Raw genomic sequence first — 15,838 nt, 5'->3', positions numbered from 1 at the left:
GCCATGTCTCACTAGTGTAGATGTGATTATTTGCATTTAGACAAATGATATGATAGATGTATAAACCATGAATCTGTGCAGATTTACACTCATGGGGAAGCCGACTCAATGTAACCGACGCTGTGTTGATATTTACTGTGGAATACACTCTTATTACATCAGGCGCGAAAATATAAACTATACATGTTCTATATGTGGGATAGGGGTCAAAGGTCGTTATTGTTTATGTAAGAAACACGGTGCTGATAGGGTCAGGAACCAGATTATTTATGCTAAGAAGAGATATTACATCAATGAGAGGAATAGGTTGGGGAGAATACGTATTTAGATATATGAAAAAACAACCAATTAGACAAATGAATCATTTTGCATATACCATTAAACCACAATGGTTTTTGTCAGAGAGTTGAAGGCTATGACAAAGCAAAGGGGTCTACGTGGATATTCTCGAATGAGAAAAGCTGAATTGATCGATTTACTCGGTTTGGAATACAACAAACCCCAGACTGTTAGAGAACTCAAAGCTCAAGCAAAAAACAGTGGGCTTAGAGGTTATTCTCGAATGAGAAGAGCTGAATTGATCGCTTTACTAGATAATAATGATGTTGATAATAATGATGTTGATAATAATCAACAAGAACAAGACGATGTTGATAATAATAAACAAGAATTAATATTTGTACCCACATCCGCCGTCGTTGGTAAATATCTAAGAGGTTGGAAGATGGATGTTAATTCCAACATGGATGTTAACAATATTAAGCCCATCAAGTAAAATTAACGAGGAGTTAGATGATTTACATAGTATAAAATACCTGCTGATGATTAAAATGTTATTGAGTAAAAGTAGCGCAGACGATAGCACCGAATATACCGAACCATATTTCCGTAGCAATCAAGAAGTTATAACCGAATCCGATACTATAAACGCATCATTAGATACATCAATTCAGAGGATACAGGAAACTTTAGAACGCTGGACTAATAGAGGTTCGGGTTGGGGTGTGGATAAAATCGATAGTTTATATTTAGATATAGCAAATTATATGCCCTTCAAAGGTGGATCTTATATAGATTTACCCCCGTATTATAAGAAGAAAAAAGCCATAATTACTGTAAAAAATAAATCCGATGACTGTTTAAGAATGATGATAAGATCTGCATTGTTCCCCGTAGACAAAAATCCGGATAGACCTTCTAGCTATCCCCAAAACGATGGACTCAACTTCGATGGTATAGACGAACCTACACCAATATCACAAATTGATAAGGTGGAAAAGCAAAATAATTTAGCTATAAATGTTTTCGGACATTCTAAAGGAATTGTTGTACACAGGATAAGCTCCGCTCGGGAACATATCCCCAGAATCAATTTATTTCTGATCGAAAAAGATGGTAAATTATACATGGATAAAGAGTTTAAACAGGCTATTATACGATCAAACTAAATATAAGGGAAAGAAATATTTCTGCGAAAGATGCCTACATGGGTACAGCAGACAAGATCTATTAGAGGCGCATAAAGAAGACTGTAGAGGTGTTGGACAGACCACTATCAGGATCGATATGCCTAAAGAGAGAAAAAATATATTAAAATTTGAACATTATTGTAATCAAATGCCAGTACCGTACGTAATTTACGCCGACTTCGAAGCGCTTATCAAACCCATAGAAATTACTGAACGCAATAATACGTACAAAACTCAAGAACATATTCCTTGTGGGTTTGGATATATAGTTGTAAGGTATGATGGGAAAACAAACCCGCCCGTGATTTACAGAGGTCCCGATGCAGCGGGAAAGTTCCTAGAATATCTACAAAATGAAGAGAGAATAATCAGGGAAAAATTATCGTGTAAGAAACCCATGTGTATGACGAGGGATAATTGGAGGGCCTATAAGAAGTCAACGAGTTGTCATGTTTGTAACAAACCCCTGAATAGGGATTCCGTAAGAGATCATTATCGGGGGGCCGCTCATAACGAGTGTAACTTGAAACTAAAAATGAATTCTCAAACAATACCCATCCCCGTTGTGTTTCATAACCTTAGGGGATACGATTCACATCTCATCATGCAAGCTATCTCAAAGACCGACGGCGGTTTAACGTGCATTCCTAATAATATGGAAAAATACATATCGTTCTCGTTGACTAAAACTATACATTATAGGGACAAGGATGGGAAAGCTAGAATAAAGCAAAGTAATGGGCTTAGATTCATAGACTCCGTACAGTTTCTTGTTATCTTCCCTGGACAATTTAGCTAATGCGAACAATCCCGATGACTTTGCGATAACAAATCAATATACCGATAAGATAACTCGTCATTTGTTGCTGAGAAAAGGTGTATATCCTTACGAATATATGGATGATTGGTCTAGATTCGATGAAACTAAATTACCACCCTTTGAATCATTCAATAGTAACTTAACAGAATCTAAAATAACCGATGCCGATTATGAACACGCTCTGACGGTCTGGGATAAATTAGATTGTAAGAATTTAGGCGATTATCACGATCTGTACTTAAAAACCGATGTACTGTTACTCGCCGATATATTCGAGATATTTAGAAAGACATGTTTAAAACAATACGGCTTGGACCCGGCATGGTACTATTCCAGTCCCGGACTATCGTGGGATGCATTGTTGAAGAAGACCGGCGTAGAACTAAAACTACTCACAGTGGAAGGATATGATCCGAGTAAACCCGACACGCATATATTATATCTCGACGCCAACAATTTGTACGGATGGGCTATGAGTCAACCTTGTGGTTTTGAGTGAGTCGATGAGAATGATATCCATAATAATGATGTGAATAAAGGGTACATACTAGAAGTTGACTTGGAATATCCAAATTCCTTACATAAAGACCATAACAGTTATCCGCTAGCTCCCGAAAGATTTATGGTTGATAAGGATTGGATGTCGGAATATCAACACTCCTTGATGGGTAATACTAGGTTAGCTAACGTAGAAAAACTCGTACCAAATTTGATGGATAAGACAAAATATATAGTTCACTATAGAAGTCTCCAGTTATATCTATCGTTAGGTATGAAACTTAAGAAAATACACAGAGTTCTAAAGTTTGATCAAAGCCCTTGGATGGAGCCCTATATAAGGCTGAACACAGATTTAAGAAAGATAGCTACCAGCGATTTCGAAAAGAATCTATATAAGCTTATGAATAACTCAGTATTTGGTAAAACTATGGAGAATCTAAGGAAGCGTGTTGATGTTAAATTAGTCAGATCTAATGAGGACGAAAGACTCAGGAAACTTATAGCCAGTCCGGCTTTTAACAGAAGCACGATATTCGATAACGACTTAGCCACGTTGCATATGCAGAAAAGTAATATCAAATTCAACAGACCGGTGTACGTCGGTATGAGTATTCTCGACTTGTCAAAACACTTAATGTATGACTTTTATTACAACGAACTTAAGAGGCAATACGGCGATAGATGCGAGGTGTTATATACCGACACAGATTCTTTGTTGATGGAAATACAAACCGAGGATGTGTATAAAGATATGGCAGAAAAAATAGATATGTACGACACGAGCGATTACCCAAAAGATAATCCACTGCACAGCATTGTAAATAAAAAGGTGTTAGGTAAGATGAAGGATGAATGTGCTGGGACCCCTATAGCGGAGTATGTCGGATTAAGACCTAAGATGTATTCTATAAAGAAGTCCGATAATGGAGAGATAAGAAAAGCCAAGGGTGTTAAAAAGTATGTTGTAAAAAAGCATATCAAACACGAACAGTATAAAGAATCATTATTCAACGGTAGAACGTTCAAACAGGAGATGAACTCTTTAAGAAGTTACAATCATAGGATATATGGATTAAGAATGAACAAGACATCATTATCCCCCTTAGATACAAAGAGATGGATTGATAAGGATGGTGTAACTACCTATGCTTATGGTTATGGTGGTAATACCGTACCGTTGGGAACTATGAACAACTCTTCTCGTACAAATGCCCTACCCGGTCCATCTTGAAGATAATAAAGAATAGGCTCTCCTTCTTTCATAACCAATCGACTAATGTTATATGTCTTAAGGGACCATATGGGATCGGTTGCGCTATGTAGGCCTCCTTCGAGTTCACTGGCCTGGTATAAATATCTTACGCTTACTCTATCCGGAAGTTTTCGTTCTTTGCCTCTCCTCGGTGCTGAAGATTCGGAAGTCACGGATTTCATTTTAATCGCATCGGATGGTTTCTTCCCTATTAATCTGTTACTTCATTATTCAGCGCTGATACAACAGCTGATAAACGTGTCACCCATTCGGTTGATCTCAATCTCTCCGATTTCATTTCGATCCCATACTGATAGCCAAACAAACGTTCCGCTAATGTCCTGTTAAATCTTTCAACGATAGCTTGACTGCGGTGGGCCTCTCTTTCACCACGCCTGATTTCGACATCGTGCTTTGTTAACAGTTTAGTTATTGATCCCATAAACTCGCGACCGGGATCTACTTGAAATAGCTTAGGCCATTTTGATGGTCCGCGTTTATATATGTGGCTCAGTGGATTAGCTACTTCTGTTGAATCTTTCGAGGTTAATGGCTCAGCCTCTTTGTATCGACTAGCCACATCCACTACTGTTAAAGCGTATTGATACGTTTTGCGTCTTACCATATCGTGGGGAAGAAACAAGAGGTCAGCCTGATGAACTTCATTCGTTGTAAAAATATCAAACTTCTTCCTCGGTATATAACGCGGTGCCGGTAAATATATTTGCCACATCGCTTGTTTCTTTAACCAATCCTTGGCCACATCTTTAGATACCTTAGCCGCGGTGGCTAATTCTTTTATTGCTCCTACACCTTTCCAATATCCTCGTGGGCTATAGTAAATTTTATTCATTATTAATTAATATTGATGTTTCTTTTAATACAGCTCATGACTATCGTTGAATCGCATCATCATTTACGCATAAAAAATGCCACCTGTAGTAGCAGTATAGGTATATAAATCCGGTTCCAGTGGAAGTGAGCCAGAACCCCTATTACCTATACTACTAGATATATGTGGAAGCGGCAACTTTTTAGTTTTCCCGCTATATAGCTAAATTTTGATCATGAACCTACATTGTTTCAAAAAGAGCAACATTTCATTCATAAATACGCGCCTAAGTTAAATGTAAAGGCGTAAGTTATTTGTCCATTGTCGCCTTGGTATTGTGACGTCATAGTTCTGTTATGACGTCACGTAACTATATGTTTCTACTTCATGTCCGTTATATTCAGTTATGGCCTGATGAGACTCGTACGTGGTACGAGTAAAAGGGCTAGCCAATTAAAACTGTGTCCAATCTAACTCCACTTATTTAATTATTACTAATATATATATATAAATATTGTTTTAATCTATCAAACAGCTATAATCCTTTGTAAAACGACAATAAGCGAGTGTTACTGTCACGATTTTTTACTACTGGACGCTGACAGAGATAGAATTATCGTTTTTCTGTGAAGTTATACTGATTGATGTTCGTCCCCTTATATGAAATCCCAGTTGATCGGCAAGAGTCGCCTTTCGGCTTGTTCCGGAACGCCTCGAAATGGTCACGAAAGCAACTCGTGTCATTCCGTGACAAGCCGAAAGATGCGTGTGTAACGGTGAGAACGGAACCAGCCGATTGCTCTGCCCGGCAACGAGCACTTGTCGTTTGTTTACAATATGGTGGATGCTAACGGTAACTGGGCTGTGTAAACCTTGTTCCTCTATTTGCAACTGCCTACAACACTTCGTGTAAACCGTGTTATTACGACGACATCTTGCAGCATTAGATAATACTGGCCTACGTAAAGATGAAATTAAAACTGTAAAATTGGAAGATTCTTTCTCTCCTTATATTGTGGGTACTGCTTCTACGACGTAGGAGACACGTGACAGTGGTCATTGCTTACACCAGAAATTGGACACAGAAGGAAATATAAGCGGCAACCACAACTTGTGAAGTGCGTACACAGAGTAAGTGTTTTGTGTTTATCATCGAAAACTAGTATTGCTTTCTGTAGAGCGTTTAATTTGTCATTTCGGCAAATGCTTTTATGACTTAGTCACCATCCACTCCTGACCATTGAAGAAAGAAAGAGTTAAATTTACTGAAATGTGCAACCGCTTCCTATATTGGCAGTGATTGTACACCATTTATTAGGAGATTTTGTAGGATTTGGGCTTTGTAGGTTATACCTGATAATCATGCCATTTTTCATAAAGTTGGTATTCGAAATGTTTGAAAAAGCAACGAAACAGCAATACTAAACACAATTTATTGACAAATGAGGAGTACAAAATTGTATACAAAATCGAGGAAAATATAACAAACATACCTTTTTTGTGAGTGTCAATTTGCCAAATTTTCGGATACAATATTGAGATATACCTTGAATTGAAGAGAGATTTCTTCTCTCGTATGCTAATGTAGTAACATATAATGTATTTCTGAATTAATCAGTCATCAAAGTTTGTGAAAGTTTAGACTGCAAAATATAACAAAGTAAATTCACATGTTTTGGGGCATGTAGAGAATGGATGCAGAAAATAAATCTACTGCATCCTGAGGGATGCACAATGATATGCATTGTACCTACAGCTCATCAAGAGCAGAAATAGGTGTCTGTTATTTCATCCATCAATCGTGGCGACTGTACACATGATCATTGATTCATTTCAGGCTGTTAGGTAATTATGTAAAGGTGCAGTTCACTACACTGTTTCATTACTTGACAGGACTTGTCCCTGGACCCCCACTTTTGTAAGTCAAATTAAAATCCTGAGTACTATCAAAGTGTTCGTGGACAGTATCATTTTCATTATATGGCAAAAGCACAGTTAGACTACACGTTTATTCCTTATTGGCCACCATGGTAGATAATTGTGTGCAGATAGTTACATGAGTAGGTTCAACAAGAGGAAGATAGGAGTAAGGATGTCATGTGTTGCCAAAGACTGCAGTTCAACTGTTTCACCAAGAATTGACTTGAATATGTTTTTGTGTTTATGGAGGCTTTAATGTAAAACTGGTCTGCATACAAACTGGTGTGCACAGTGCACACTGGCTGATTTACTCAAAATCTGCAAATCAATTTTTGCATTCATAGCTCCAAAACATAAGAAACATATTCAAGTCAATTCTTATAAATCAATATATCACCAATAATAACTTCACAGGGTGGTTATTGAATCATAAACACAAAACAGCCAGGAGACAACAGTATGCAATGAGTGACACCAAAACACCACCTATTCTATTATCAGCCAATTAGAAAACAGTAGCCTATTAGTGGGCATGACCTAATGTTTTTTTCAGTGTATGAAACATTAATTCAAAATTAATTACTTGTCAATCAAATGTTGCTGCAATTAAAACTGATTTTTAGAGGGCATTTTATTGTAGAACCTCGCAGGATTAAGTTCCAAACTTCACACTAGCTACTAGTACTATCTCATTAAACTGTTCTATGCCCCACTAGCATTGTGATGCAATTGTCATGTAATTGAAAGGAAAACCTGTGTCCCTGACATTTGACATTACACATGATGTTTTCTGCCCAAAATATATTTGCACATACTTTGATTATTCTCCTCATTTTGTAACCTACACTTGTTGCGAGGCACCAGGCGCCATGCTTTATTTGTTTATGCTTAGAGAAAGTTACATGGGGATGAATAATGGTTTGAAAGATCTAAACAAATTTTTAGAAGAAACTTTTTCTTTTTATGTACCATTATTTGAAACTTTTGACTAACCATAATTGAGAAATAAATACTTTCCCCAAAATATCAAATTCTGAGTTGATACATCCCTCAGGTCAAATACAAAAGAAGTGGGGCAGCCATGTTGGTATTAACAAACATCATGACATCATTTCTTACTTGCCCAAACTTAAAATTCTACTTGCCCTGCTAAATCACTTTGAACTTTGAAACATGTACACTGGCATCTCGACTTGATAGCACGTCAAGTGAATATCAGGATTAACCAATGGAATGCCAATTGGGATTTTTATCCAATGAGTATACTAGTCCCTGCCTCTGTTGCATTTGTTCGCTAATGCTACACAACAGCAAGATATCAAGCTAGACGAAGCATTAGGGCAGGGAACCCGTCTTTTCCAGCAAGGAGTTGTAAAAATTGTTTTGTTCAATAGCTAATAATTTAAAAAACCAATGACATTTCATTAATCATGTTAATAGATATTTTTTTATTATAAATTCTAAAGTCTAAAAAAAATTCAATCTGATTAAAGAGTTGCTATTCAAGACTTTTTGTTTTGCTTGACTGAACATTAAAGAAAACTAAATACAAATGAGAATAGTACTCATTATATTTTAATGATATTCCACATGCTTGTATCAGCGGTGTTCAATTGGTATGCCCGACTTGCCCGACCCGTGAAAATAAAGTGCCGGGCAAGTGTGAAAATATGATTAGGTGCCCTCGGGCAAGTATGAAAAGCAGCAGTATTACCTTTGAAACTTAGAAGATGCATCGTGTGTTTGTCAACTGCAGAGGAAGTGCTTGACTAGTCATTTTTCTATTCTGCAAATCTCCCATTAGCTGTTGCTTCAGTTAATAAAGTTTTGGTATTAAAATTTAAATTTCCTTCATTTCTCTGATTTGGCAGGGCAAATGCTTCAGTTTACTTGCCCTTGGGCAAGTAGGAAATTTGGTATTTGAACACCTCTGCATGCAGTGAAATCCAGTATTTCTCACTGACCTGGGGTAAAAATAAATCGGCCAGACCATCAGACCTTTGACTGTTGGAGACAAACACTGCCTGTCTCGGACAGTCAGACAAGCTTGTATTCAAGACATTGATGCAAGACAACAATATTCCATGTATGTTTTCTTCCGACTACTGTTTTGATTTTAAAATATTTGTTTATCTCTATATTTTAATAAATTTAATTGCCAACATATGCCGGCAGCCTGAAGTACCATGAATGGTAGGAGAGGTACCCAGTGTACTGGTCTCTGGTATGGTGGCCTTGGTAGCCTGTGATCTGTTGCCCAGTCTTTAGGTTGTATTGTCATGTAATAGTCATGTCTTTTTGATGTGCTCATATTAGTTTTTGATTTAAATTGCTCCATTTGTGTTACTGTGAATTGTTGGCAGATTTTCGTATATCATAAATGTAAAACTCATTCTGCTTGTGATATGGCTGAAATACTGATAAACTGTCTTCAAATTATAGCTCACTCATTCTCTCTCTCTCTAATTTGAAACCTCTTATTGACAAATCAGAAATGAACATTTTTGGAAGTTGTATTCACAACAATTGTATAGGTGCATTTGAGTGATCAATGTTATGGCTTGTGCTTTCTTATTCAGCTATCATCATAGTTTTATGGTAGTGTTATTTTCTTTTTTGGTATATGTTTATATCAGGCTATACTTTGATTAATAAATGTAACATTTTACAGAATTGATAAGCAGAAATGTTTTAAAAAGAATATACAGTGACATACATGTGCAATAAATGCTAACCCCATAATAAATGCATGATTTTTGAATTTATGTAGAGCATGCATAATACTATAGGGCTGTCTCTACCTGTGGCATTTGTATGCATGGACAATGGGCTTTCATGTTCATATGTGAAAAGCTATGGACCTTTGACTGGGACTAACCGCCCCTTACAGAGGTAGTGGAAAGTGAAATGGTCTCATTGTGTATGCTGGGACCATGGCATATTATCATGTGACCTAAGCCATGTGGCAATACTTTGATTTAGATCCATGAGAAGTGTTTTCCCTCTACCTAGCTACGCTCAACAACAGACGACTATGAATGAATGCATGATACATAATCATATCTTACCGAGGTTGTGCTCCCCCCCAGAACCTTAGCCCTACATTGATATATAATGAGGTCGGCTGTGACAATCACCCTTTCTTGGTGTTGAACATTTGACAAGGTGTCCCCTTGATATAACATACGGCTGTTGCTACAGAAACTGGATCCTTCTTGTAGCTCTTCTTGGCCTAAAATATCCAAGGTTTGCTTTGTTGAACATGTCAACATGATATGTTAAGGGATAAGGGATTGCATTGTGAGGTTTAGTAACTTAACTTGACTACATCCCATATTATATGATGCTATGTCATCAATCTGTTGTTTGACCATGACAAGTACTAATTAGCCAGACATGGATGGCAGCGTTGTTATCCATGTCTGTATGGGGGAAGTGCAGACACTCTATGGTCTTGGGGTACTCTCACTCTGCTTGGCCCAAATGGTGGCCCTAATGGTGTTGTGTTTACATACTATCATAAATGGCCTATTTATAGATTGACTTGTTATGTCACATGATGCAAGCTGATGATGTCAGACCCATGACGTCATTGTGCACACGCCTCACCTCTAGGCACTTGAGTAAAGGAAGTTCAGACAGCCATACATCTTGTGTTGTTACTCTCGTGGAGTTTGGGTAAGACCCAGGAACGTCATTACATTAGTTTGGGTACGACCCAGGAATGTTGTTACATTAGTTTGGGTAAGAACCAGGAACGTCATTACATTAGTTTGGGTACGACCCAGGAATGTTGTTACATTAGTTTGGGTACGACCCAGGAATGTTGTAACATTAGTTTGGGTACGACCCAGGAATGTTGTTACATTAGTTTGGGTATGACCCAGGAACGTAGTAGTATAGGTAATGATGGTTCCACTGGAGCCGGATTCATATACCTATACTGCTACTACAGATGGCATTTTTTATGCCAAAATGATTATGCGATTCAATGATAGTCATGAGCTGTATTAAACGAAACATCAATATTAATTAATAATGGATAAAATTTACTATAGCCCACGAGGATATTGGAAAGGTGTAGGAGCAATAAAAAAATTAGCCACCGCGGCTAAGGTATCTAAAGATGTGGCCAAGGATTGGTTAAAGAAACAAGCGATGTGGCAAATATATTTACCGGCACCGCGTTATATACCGAGGAAGAAGTTTGATATTTTTACAACGAATGAAGTTCATCAGGCTGACCTCTTGTTTCTTCCCCACGATAAGGTAAGACGCAAAACGTATAAATACGCTTTAACAGTAGTGGATGTGGCTAGTCGATACAAAGAGGCTGAGCCATTAACTTCGAAAGATTCAACAGAAGTAGCTAATGCACTGAGTCGCATATATAAACGCGGACTGCTAAAATGGCCTATGCTATTTCAAGTAGATCCCGGTCGTGAATTTATGGGATCGGTAACAAAACTGTTAACAAACCACGATGTCGAAATCGTCCGTGGTGAAAGAGAGGCCCACCGAAGTCAAGCTATCGTTGAAAGATTTAACAGGACATTAGCGGAACGTTTGTTTGGCTATCAGTATGGGATCGAAATGAAATCGGAGAGATTGAGATCAACCGAATGGGTGACACGATTATCAGCCGTTGTATCAGTGCTGAATAATGAAGTAACGAGATTAATAGGGAAGAAACCATCCGATGCTATTAAAATGAAATCCGTTACTTCCGAATCTTCAGCACCGAGGAGAGGCAAAGAACGAAAACTTCCTGATAGAGTAAGGGTAAGATATTTATACCAGCCCGGTGAACTCGAAGGAGGCCTACGTCGCGCAACCGATCCAATATGGTCCCTTAAGACATAAAACATTAGTCGATTGGTTATGAAAGAAGGAGAGCCTATTCTTTATTATCTTCAAGATGGACCGGGTAGGGCATTTGTACGAGAAGAGTTGTTCATAGTTCCCGACGGTACGGTATTTCCACCATAACCATAAGCATAGGTAGTTACACCATCCTTATCAATCCATCTCTTTGTATCTAAGGGGGATAATGATGTCTTGTTCATTCTTAATCCATATATCCTATGATCGTAACTTCTTAAAGAGTTCATCTTGTGTTTGAACGTTCTACCGTTGAATAATGATTCTTTATACTGTTCGTGTTTGATATGCTTTTTTACAACATACTTCTTAACGCCCTTAGCTTTTCTTATCTCTCCATTATCGGACTTCTTTATAGAATACATCTTAGGTCTTAATCCCACATACTCCGCTATAGGGGTCCCAGCACATTCATCCTTCATCTTACCTAACACCTTTTTATTTACAATGCTGTGCAGTGGATTATCTTTTGGGTAATCGCTCGTGTCGTACATATCTATTTTTTCTGCCATATCTTTATACACATCCTCGGTTTGTATTTCCATCAACAAAGAATCTGTGTCGGTATATAACACCTCGCATCTATCACCGTATTGCTTCTTAAGTTCGTTGTAATAAAAGTCATACATTAAGTGTTTTGACAAGTCGAGAATACTCATACCGACGTACACCGGTCTGTTGAATTTTATATTACTCTTCTGCATATGCAACGCGGCTAAGTCGTTATCGAATATCTTGCTTCTGTTAAAAGCCGGACTGGCTATAAGTTTCCTGAGTCTTTCTTCCTCATTAGATCTGACTAATTTAACATCAACACGCTTCCTTAGATTCTCCATAGTTTTACCAAATACTGAGTTATTCATGAGCTTATACAGATTCTTTTTGAAATCGCTGGTAGCTATCTTTCGTAAATCTGTGTTCAGCCTTATATAGGGCTCCATCCAAGGACTTTGATCAAACTTTAGAACTCTGTGTATTTTCTTAAGTTTCATACCTAACGATAGATACAACTGGAGATTTCTGTAGTGAACTATATATTTTGTCTTATCCATCAAATTTGGTACGAGTTTTTCTACGTTAGCTAACCTACTATTACCCATCAAGGAGTGTTGATATTCCGACATCCAATCTTTATTAACCATTAATCTTTCGGGAGCTAGCGGATAACTGTTATGGTCTTTATGTAACGAACTTGGATATTCCAAGTCAACTTCTAGTATGTACCCTTTATTCGCATCATTATTATGGATATCATTCACATTAATATTATGGATATCATCGACCCATTCAAAACCACCCGTAGGTAAAGGTTGACTCATAGCCCATCCGTACAAATTGTTTGCGTCGAGATATAATATGTGAGTGTCGGGTTTACTCGGATCGTATCCTTCCACTAATTTATTATTAGCCTTAGAATACCTTTTCGCTGCCATCGATATACCACCTCTTAATCCTTTCTCAATAAACAAGTGCATATCGTAATCTGTGAGTAATTTTAGTTCTACGCCGGTCTTCTTCAACAATGCATCCCACGATAGTCCGGGACTGGAATAGTACCATGCCGGGTCCAAGCCGTATTGTTTTAAACATGTCTTTCTAAATATCTCGAATATATCGGCGAGTAACAGTACATCGGTTTTTAAGTACAGATCGTGATAATCGCCTAAATTCTTGCAACCTAATTTATCCCAGACCGTCAGAGCGTGTTCATAATCGGCATCTGTTATTTTAGATTCTGTTAAGTTACTATAGAATGATTCGAGGGGTGGTAATTTAGTTTCATCGAATCTAGACCAATCATCCATATATTCGTAAGGATATACACCTTTTCTCAGCAACAAATGACGAGTTATCTTATCGGTATATTGATTTGTTATCGCAAAGTCATCGGGATTGTTCGCATTAGCTAAATTGTCCAGGGAAGATAACAGAAACTGTACGGAGTCTATTTATCTTAGCCCCTTACTTTGCTTTATTCTAGCTTTCCCATCCTTGTCCCTATAATGTATAGTTTTAGTCAACGAGAACGATATGTATTTTTCCATATTGTTAGGAATGCACGTTAAACCGCCGTCGGTCTTTGAGATAGCTTGCATAATGAGATGTGAATCGTATCCCCTAAGGTTATGAAACACAATGGGGATGGGTATTGTTTGAGAATTCATTTTTAGTTTCAAGTTACACTCGTTATGAGCGGCCCCCCGATAATTACCCGTGACGTGGCAATGATCTCTTACGGAATCCCCATCCAGGGGTTTATTACAAACGTGACAACTCGTTGACTTCTTATGGGCCCTCCAATCATCCCTCGTCATTCACATGGGTTTCTTACACGATAATTTTTCCCTGATTATTCTCTCTTCATTTTGTAGATTTTCTAGGAACTTTCCCGCTGCATCGGGACCTCTGTAAATCACGGGAGTGTTTGTTTTCCCATCATACCTTACAACTATATATCCAAACCCACAAGGAATATGTTCTTGAGTTTTGTACGTAAAACTATTATCAGTATTGCGTTCAGTATTTTCTATGGGTTTGATAAGAGCTTCGAAGTTGGCGTAAATTACGTACGGTACTGGCATTTGATTACAATAATGTTCAAATTTTAATATATTTTTTCTCTCTTTAGGCATATCGATCCTGATAGCGGTCTGTCCAACACCTCTACAGTCTTCTTTATGTGCTTCTAATAGATCTTGTCTGCTGTACCCATGTAGGCATCTTTCGCAGAAATATTTCTTTCTAGCATGTTTTGTTTGATCGTATAATAGCCTGTTTAAACTCTTTATCCACGTATAATGATATTTACCATCTTTTTCGATCAGAAATGAATTGATTCTGGGAATATGTTCCGGAGCGGAGCTTATCCTGTGTACAACAATTCCTTAAGAATGTCCGAAAACATTTATAGCTAAATTATTTTGCTTTTCCACCTTATCAATTTGTGATATTGGTGTAGGTTCGTCTATACCATCGAAGTTGAGTCTATCGTTTTGGGGATAGCTAGAAGGTCTATCCGGATGCTTGTCTACGGGGAACAATGCAGATCTTATCATCATTCTTAAACAGTCATCGGATTTATTTTTTACGTTAATTATGGCTTTTTTCTTCTTATATTATAAGATCAACCTTTGAAGGGCATATAATTTGCTAAATCTAAATATAAACTATCGATTTTATCCACAACGCCGGCGGATGTGGGTACAAATATTAATTCTTGTTGTTTGTTCTCAACATCGTCATTATTATCAATATCAACATTATTATCTAGTAAAGCGATCAATTCAGCTCTTCTCATTCTGGAATAACCTCTCAGCCCTCTGTTTCTCGCTCGAGCTTTGAGTTCGCTAACAGTCTGGGGTTTGTTGTATTCCAAACCGAGTAAATCAATCAATTCAGTTTTTTTCATTCGAGAATATCCACGTAGGCCACTTTGCTTTGCCATAGCCTTCAACTCTCTGACAAAAACCATTGTGGTTGAATGGTATATGCAAAATGAGACAAATGTCTAATTGGTTGTTTTCATATATCTAAATACGTATTCTCCCCAACCTATTCCTCTCATTGATGTAATCTCTCTTCCTAGCATAAATAATCTGGTTCCTGACCCTATCAGCACCGTGTTCCTTACATAAACAATAACGACCTTTGACCCCTATCCCGCATACAGAACACGTATAGTTTATGTTTCCGCGCTTGATGTAATAATTGTGTATACCGCAGTAAATTTCAACACAGCGTCGGTTACATAGAGTAGTCTTACCCATGAGTGTAAATTTGCAATTATTCATGGTTTATACATCTATCATATCATTTGTCTAAATGCAAATCACATCTACACTGGTGACACAGCTGTCACTCTGACTTATGCATAATTGTATAGCTGAAAATCAATACAGAAGTCAATCCCATAATCACAAATGCTACCTCACGGTTCTTTTGTTCCTCGGACGGTGTATAAAACTGACTCATTGTTGGTCTCGGTATTGGGTCGATTTTTTTCCCATAAACGAGGTAGTATTCGTGCATGGCAGATTCGACATCCTTAAACGTTTGAATTGAATGTCCTTCCTTAAGCAGTTTTTCATGAATAAAGTCTGATCTCTTCATTCTCTGCCGCGTATATTGTGACTGGGCTGCTTGGAGTTGTTCCATTGCTTCAT

The 15,838-nt window shown here is 37.7% G+C and overlaps 1 protein-coding gene across 1 annotated transcript in view; it reads left to right on the top strand.

Moving 5' to 3' along the window:
* Positions 1–5,623: 5,623 nt before the first annotated feature.
* The window catches only part of LOC124113291 (von Willebrand factor A domain-containing protein 3B-like), a 464,410-nt gene continuing 454,195 nt past the window's right edge, over positions 5,624–15,838 (top strand). The window contains exon 1 of the mRNA XM_046473587.2: positions 5,624–6,005. The gene's annotated coding sequence lies outside the window, so the exon portion shown is untranslated. The remainder of the gene's footprint in view (positions 6,006–15,838) is intronic.

This window comes from Haliotis rufescens, unplaced genomic scaffold (genome assembly GCF_023055435.1).
Source record: "Haliotis rufescens isolate VD_foot unplaced genomic scaffold, xgHalRufe1.0.p SCAF_7, whole genome shotgun sequence".
Lineage (NCBI taxonomy): Eukaryota > Metazoa > Mollusca > Gastropoda > Lepetellida > Haliotidae > Haliotis > Haliotis rufescens.
The sequence above is the reverse complement of the archived record's forward strand: the minus strand, read 5'-3'. Positions and strand labels throughout refer to the sequence as shown.